This window comes from Babylonia areolata, chromosome 2 (genome assembly GCF_041734735.1).
Source record: "Babylonia areolata isolate BAREFJ2019XMU chromosome 2, ASM4173473v1, whole genome shotgun sequence".
In the NCBI taxonomy this organism is placed as follows: domain Eukaryota; kingdom Metazoa; phylum Mollusca; class Gastropoda; order Neogastropoda; family Buccinidae; genus Babylonia; species Babylonia areolata.
Window position 1 is genome coordinate 64,835,610 of NC_134877.1, and position 7,123 is coordinate 64,842,732.

The window sequence follows — 7,123 nt, forward strand, 5'->3', positions numbered from 1 at the left end:
GGCATGCCTCTTCCGTCTCGGATCCTATGGCGACCGAGGCGCTTAGGGATGCCCTCCCCAGGGGTAGGGAGGAAGGTGGACCACTAGGGGACACGCTTGTCTATGCGTGTGCACCCTCCCCTTGTCCGATTTTCCGATCCAAGGGAGACAACTCCTGCTTCGGCACCCTTGCCGGTGACCGCCGCCGTTACTTCCCTTTACCGGCACGGCTCCTCGCCAACAGTGCAGGTGCGTGCTCGGTCCCTTCAAGCTTTGCGGTGATGACCCCATTTGCCACACTGCCGGTTGCTGCTGTTTCCCATCCACTAATGGCGTCTCAGCAAGCTGCTCAACCAAACAACCAGCAACCCATTGGGAACTTGCTGCGGCAATTATGCACTGGTGCCACACCTAGCGCCTGCTCCACCCCTTACGCACAGAGCAGATGCGTGCACAGCCCATTGAACTTCGGCAGTGACAGTTTTTTCTGCCCCACTGCATATCTCCACTGTTACCCAGACTGATATCGGCAATTCCACGTCGGAGTGCCTCTTGATAACTCGATTCTGCCACTCGGCAGTGCTCGGGCCGATCTTGTCTGGTTACGGCGCCATCATGCCACATGTCCCCACCGTCTCGCGTCCGATGGCGACCGATTCGGGTCGGGATGCCTACGGCACTAAGAGGCATTATTATTATCGGTTAAGGTGGCATAGAACCATGGACTCTCGCACGCAGCATGACGCTCCTCCCTCTACAGCGAGGAAACGTCACACCGGGGGATATGTGCTCTAAAGAAACCATCCTTTTCGCCGAATATTGGCGCCAAGGGAGGCAACTCCGCATTTGTAACCGACACAGCATGTCACTCCTGCCCCCCTGTGCTGTCCACCAACGATGTTTCTTCGAATTCTCATTGGGTCCTCATGCCCATTCATGGACTTTACACATCTTTGCACAGCAACTACACCTTTCTTGCTGTTTCTCAGGCTATTGGTGACTGAACTTTGGGGTTCCTCATCCCCCACACAGGCACACAGCCCTCTACAGGCAACCAGTCCTGTTACCATTCTCTTCTTCTTTTTTCTTCTACACAGTAACAGGAAATAAATCACAATATTTCCCCTTCTGTCCTTTTGTTTTTTATCACAATCAACAATCACGAAATATATATATATATATATATATATATATAGCTGTATATATGTATATGTATGTATGTGTATATATATATAACACAAAAAAAACACAAAAAAAACAACACAAGCCCATATATATGTATGTATATATGTGTGTGTGTATGTATGTGTGTGTGTGTGTGTGTGTATATAGGTATATATATACGCACACATATACATATATATCTATGACTAGTATGAGATATCTTGCTACATTTATTCACTTATAGATGTATACTTATCCCTCAGAATACACATGCATGTGCGCTTATGGGATAGGTTCAGACAACTTTCTTATTAACATGTACAATTATATTTCTATCTCTATTCATTGACATCTATTCATTGGGATTCCCTACATAGCAATATAGGCACACTTGCATTTGCGGCCTTCTGTCCACAATGCCCTGAACTCTTTGTGCCAACGTACTTGCACTTTATTCATATGTGTATGTACATCTCATATTTAGGTGCATACACAGATTCCTTTCCATTACTGATTATGCACACTTACCCATTTACTTGGCTATATCTGTGCATGCTACATGTATGCTTATACAGCCGCTTATTTCTTGTGTTTCGATCCCTTGTCATTGGCATATTTCTGACATCAATACTTGAGTTGATGGAAGTTTATATTCCCTTTGCACATGTATGTATTCATTTTCATAAATTCATCCCTACCTTGCTTTCGGAGGACGACTGCACTCACAGACAAAACTGCCTCATTCACGCCTGAATGTATGCTCCTTCACATTTTAGTAGTGGCTGGTCCTTAGGGACCCACACACCCCCTTCCCACCCACAGGGCTAAGAATGCCCTCGCTTGGCGCAAGGAGGGACAAGGCAGCCCAGCTCATTTGCCTACAACAATCAACCATAGGGCTGGAGATGCCCTAACTTGGCACAAGGAGGGATGAGGCTGTCCAACTTAGAAGTGCCACTCCGGACACACATGCCCTTCATTCCTCCCCAGTTTGTAAGGCATCCCTTCTTCCCCCCCTTGCCTACATCAGCCTTTGGTTTGCACCACTGTGGTTGTGACCACAGCTCCACACGGGCCCTACATCCTAGCCAGCCTTCCCATGAAGGGGTGTCAATCTTTGATTCCCAAAATTTTTGCGGACCCAAAATCTGCCCACTGGGCAGAAGACAATCACCCTAAGCCCATCTCTTCCACTCCTCTCTAGTACCAGAAGGCCTGGGTCATAATTGTTTTCCTCTACATTTGGGAGAAAGGCTTATTGACGAGGACGGATGCGTCTCACAGAGCACAACGAACCGTCCATTAGCCACAGGGGTGTACCTTACTGCCCACTCATACCAGCACGGCAGATGCCGCATTCAAGCACATCAGTTCACCCCATCACCTTGCTTGAACAGAGATCCAACATCAACGTCTCAAACACAGAGATCAGGTTGGGTTCAATAGACAATAGGTCATATGACCGGAAGAACATAAAATCAATAGGTCATTTTGAAAATCAATAGGTCAAATATCAGAAGTCTACTTTCAGTTTTCCCGGAACTGCACTCGGTTAATGCAAAAGTGGGAACGCCAATTCTTCTCGCCGAAGCTCGCGAAAGGCAGCGATAAAGATTCGTTTCAGATTTCGTTTCGTCACGGATCCATATTTTAATAAACCAGTTTATAGTCATTTCCTGTAGGAGCAAACGACAAAGCGATCGCGATCGTTAAAGAGAGAGAGAGAGAGAGATGGTTACTTTGGTTGACCGACTGGTCTAAAAAACAATAAGTCATGTGACCTGGCAACTTGAAAAACAATAGGTCATTTCAAAATTAAATGCGTCAGTGACCGATGACCGATGTCGAACCTGATCCCTGCAAACAATTGGCGTTTGAAAGCACTTTCTGCACTTGGTCTTCCCTGCCCGATCCTTCAGCCTCAACACACAACCACTGCTGTGGTTACAGATGGCCACTCCTTCTCAAGCACTGTCTTTCCAATGAGACACTTCCAGGGGTTTCTAGCCTAGGCAGGCTATCCCATCATGGAGCCCCAGCCTTCAGTCAAGGGCCTGTCAGAGGATGTCTTTGTTGTCACTTCGGAAGCAAGCACCATGTCTTTCAGACACATGGTTGCACCACAAGACCCCATCAACTTTTTCCGGCTCCCTTACATTGCAACATAACCTGCATGGTGGACACCTTCATCCCTCAAGCACACAGCAGCTGTTTCCTGATTTACCCATGCTGATTGGTGTCCTCCTAGGAACAGTATATGATAATCAGTCGTGTGCGACAGTCACCATCAGAACAGCAGAGGAGGCAACTGCTGTCCCAACTATTCAGGCTGGAATTCGATTATACAATTTCCAGTAGAGAGTGTTTTGCATAAGTTGCATCCCCGGTCCCTCGATCAAGAGGGCCTTAGGACGGATCCCAATGGCTAGTTAGGCCCAAGGCTACAGCACTAAGTCCCAGTGCAATTTGACTTCCAGTCTGAGAGACAGTCATTCATGAAAGGCTAAGCTGCAAATGATTTCCCTTTGCAATTAAGAAACCACTGATAATACAGCTCTCACTTTGCAGGTGGCCATATTGGAAACGTATGTCAGATCAGTACTTTGATGTAAATAGCCAGTACAACATCTTGAGCCACTTACCTCCCTGCCCCCGCCCCGCTCCATCCCAGACTCAGTGTGCACCACACACAGCCAGAGGCCTGTCATGGATCTGGTCCCCTTTCTCACTACAGAACCTTCAGCAATAAATTTTCCCCATGGAAACCCTCTTCCGTTTGGTATTCCACCACAGAATGAGACTGAGTGACCTGTGGGCGCATGAAATGCACTTCCACAGCCTGATCCAACCCAGCCATTGACCACTGACAACTATCTGCAGGTGGCTCCAACATGCCACACTCAGGTAGAGAAGCCACCAAGCCTTCCGTAAGCCCCTTTGTGATGGTACCTACCTGGGCAATTACACAACCCTGTCCCAGAGGCACCAGGGACATCAAGTCTTTTGTTGCCAAATGTCTGCCATTCTATGCATAGGCAACATACCAGTGCTGTCATTTTTTGGCAATGACAAAAAAGTGGTGGGGGGGAGCGCCCATTGCCTGTCAGCTCGCATGGAGGAGCTCTACAGATCTGGCTGTCATGCCTAAGGCAAGCCCAACATGGTGACCTACCTGTGTCTCGTGCCACAGTTTCCTTCAAAACCAAAAATCACTTCCACTATCGGCCCACATCCGATGTAATCATCAGATCAAACCACATGTGCACCTGCTTGCATTGATGCTCAACCGCGCTCAAATGAGACAACCTTATAAGGGTATGTGTTTCCTTCCCTCCCTTTGATTCGAAGGGCTCTCAGTAAAGTGTGGATTCAACCCACCGACCCGATTTTCTTTGCCCTACGTTTATCAGCACAGCTGTGGTCCACAGACCTCCCCCACAATATGGCTGCGGACTTCTGTCTTCTTTGCCCGCACCAATATCCTTAGGTGACACAGTACACTCTACTTTCGTCGAATTCTACTTGAGGGACATCTGTCGCTTTAGGGATGATGGCTCATAGACTTCTAGCAGAGAGACGTCGCACGCCTACGGGATGATGGCTTCAGAGGCATCGCTTCTGTGGTAGTTGCACAACAGGCCATCACAGCACACAGACAGTAGAACAGGCGAGCCCTCCACCTTGTCGCACTATTCTGCACTGGTTGGGTCACGGTTAAGTATGTGTAATTGAAAGGAAATTTTCTATTAAAAATTACGTTTAAATAACATACTTACCATGACCCAAATTTAAGACCCTCCCGTCCTCCCCGCTTCCTGTTCTCCCTGCTCGCTGCGCTGGTGATGGCATATTGCCGTCAAAAGAGGGCGCTAGCCAGCGGGACAAAGGGGAGGTTACCTACTTCCGGGAGGTTATCGGCCGTAGTTTCATTTTCTCCGCATAGGCGGATAGTAGTTTGCACAGGCAGGAATGTCAGACCCCTGCCGGAGTCTGCACTAGTTGGGTCACGGTAAGTATGTTATTTAAAGGTAATTTTAAATAGAAAATTTCCTTTTATGGCAAGAACAACAAACTAATGCAGTCTGAATGGTGAGAGTGCTTCAAAACTGAAAAACAAACAGCAGCAGCAGCAAAAAACGCATGTATTGTTTATGGTCAAATGGAATCTTTCATTTTATGTAAAGCAGAAAGCAAATGTCTCTGCAGTTGAGCAGTGCTCATGTGTAAACTGCAGAACACATCATACGTACTTTGTCATATATGTTTGTATTTTATAATTTGCTTTGATTTGTTACTTGTCATAAATGGTTGATGTATTTTTTAGTTTGATTTACATGTTTGTCAGTTCAAATGAATATCTTTAAAAATATGTATTTACTGATTTTTTTTTAGCATTAAAAGTAACAGTGTTATGTGAGTTTTGAACTGAAAAATGATGATGTGAAACAAGCAAAACATCTGGCATGTGATTCAGATATTCGTTTTAACTTTAAGAGAAAGCCATTAAAGATGACAAAAGCAATCCCTTGTGTCCGTTGAAGTTGTTTGTGATTTACTTTTCCTTCATTTTTTCTTTTTCAAATTAAAGAAAGAGGGAGAGGAGTTCTGGATTTGCTTTAAGTCATTCATTCTTTGTCTCTCTCTGGGCATTTTTTTTTTAACTTCTATTTTGTTAGGGCCTGGAAAATGCGAGGGTTATTAGTATTATTATTTTAATCCTGTGGTTAAAACTGGATGGAACAGTCAACTCAAAAGCTGCCTGTAATGATGAATTTTCTTTTCCAGGTTTTAGGTGTGTTTTTGTTTGTTTGTTTGTTGGGGTTTTTTTTGGTTTTTTTATTATATCTTTTTTTCCCGCAGGTTTGGGGGGTGCATATGGGGTTATTTTTTTGTCAGTTGTCATTTATTTTTTCAGGTTCTGATGGACATGTGGGTTGATACTTTTTCTGTTGTTGTTTCTGGGTTGTTTTCTGAAGATAAAACGTTTTCAACCTTGATATGTCCCTGTGCAGTTGGCTGAGCTGCAGACAAAAACAGCGAAAATTTGTATTTAATCTAAGTTTGTGATTTAAAATTTGAGCTTAAATTCCATTTCTTCTTATCTATCTGCCTGGCCTGTCCCTCCTATCCAATAGCTGCACCGATGAGAATCCTCAGGCGAATTTTTAAAAATTCTGAAAGATAAATTTTTTGGAAAAATGGCCACCAGCATCCAGGAAACATTATACACATTCAATAAGAATCACATTGAACTGAAACATATTCCTGGAAAATGAACAGGTGTGTGGAGACTGAGGCAGCATAAATCCTTCTTCCTGACTGAAAATGGCAGTCTTACATATTTTGATGGAAACCAAATTCCCAATACTATGTTTAAAATGACAGTTTTTTTGTTTGTGTGGGGGTTTTTTTAGATAAAAATAGGGTTCTGTTGTAAAAGACATTTTCTTCCCACCAATGATCCAACTGGAAAAACAAAAAAAAATAAACAAAAGAAAACAAACCTGACCAACATAAATGGATCACTAGACTATTATCATTATTGTTAGATTGTTATCGTCATTGCTTTTTACCTAAGCGACCATTAGGACCATACCAGAGCTGAAAGCAAATTCAACATTGATCCCTTAGAACCCAAAAAGAAAGAAACCTGGTAAAGAAAACTAGGCACACAGGTTCAGTCACATTCATGTACATAAACCAAGGACATGCCTCTGACACTGACCGTATCAGCATTTTTCGCCAATGAATTAAAAATACACACACGTGTGCGTGAGACACAAAATTATAGATAAAAACAAAAAATGACAATGGGTTATACCCACAACCTGGATTTTTAAGAATGATACAACATGGTAAGAATACTCAATTACCAAGTCAAAACAACAAGAAGAAACAAATGAAAACTTCCGATTAAAAAAATGGACCAGCAAGCAGGGGACAAGAAAAGAAAGAAAGGGAAGGAAAAGACCAGACACAA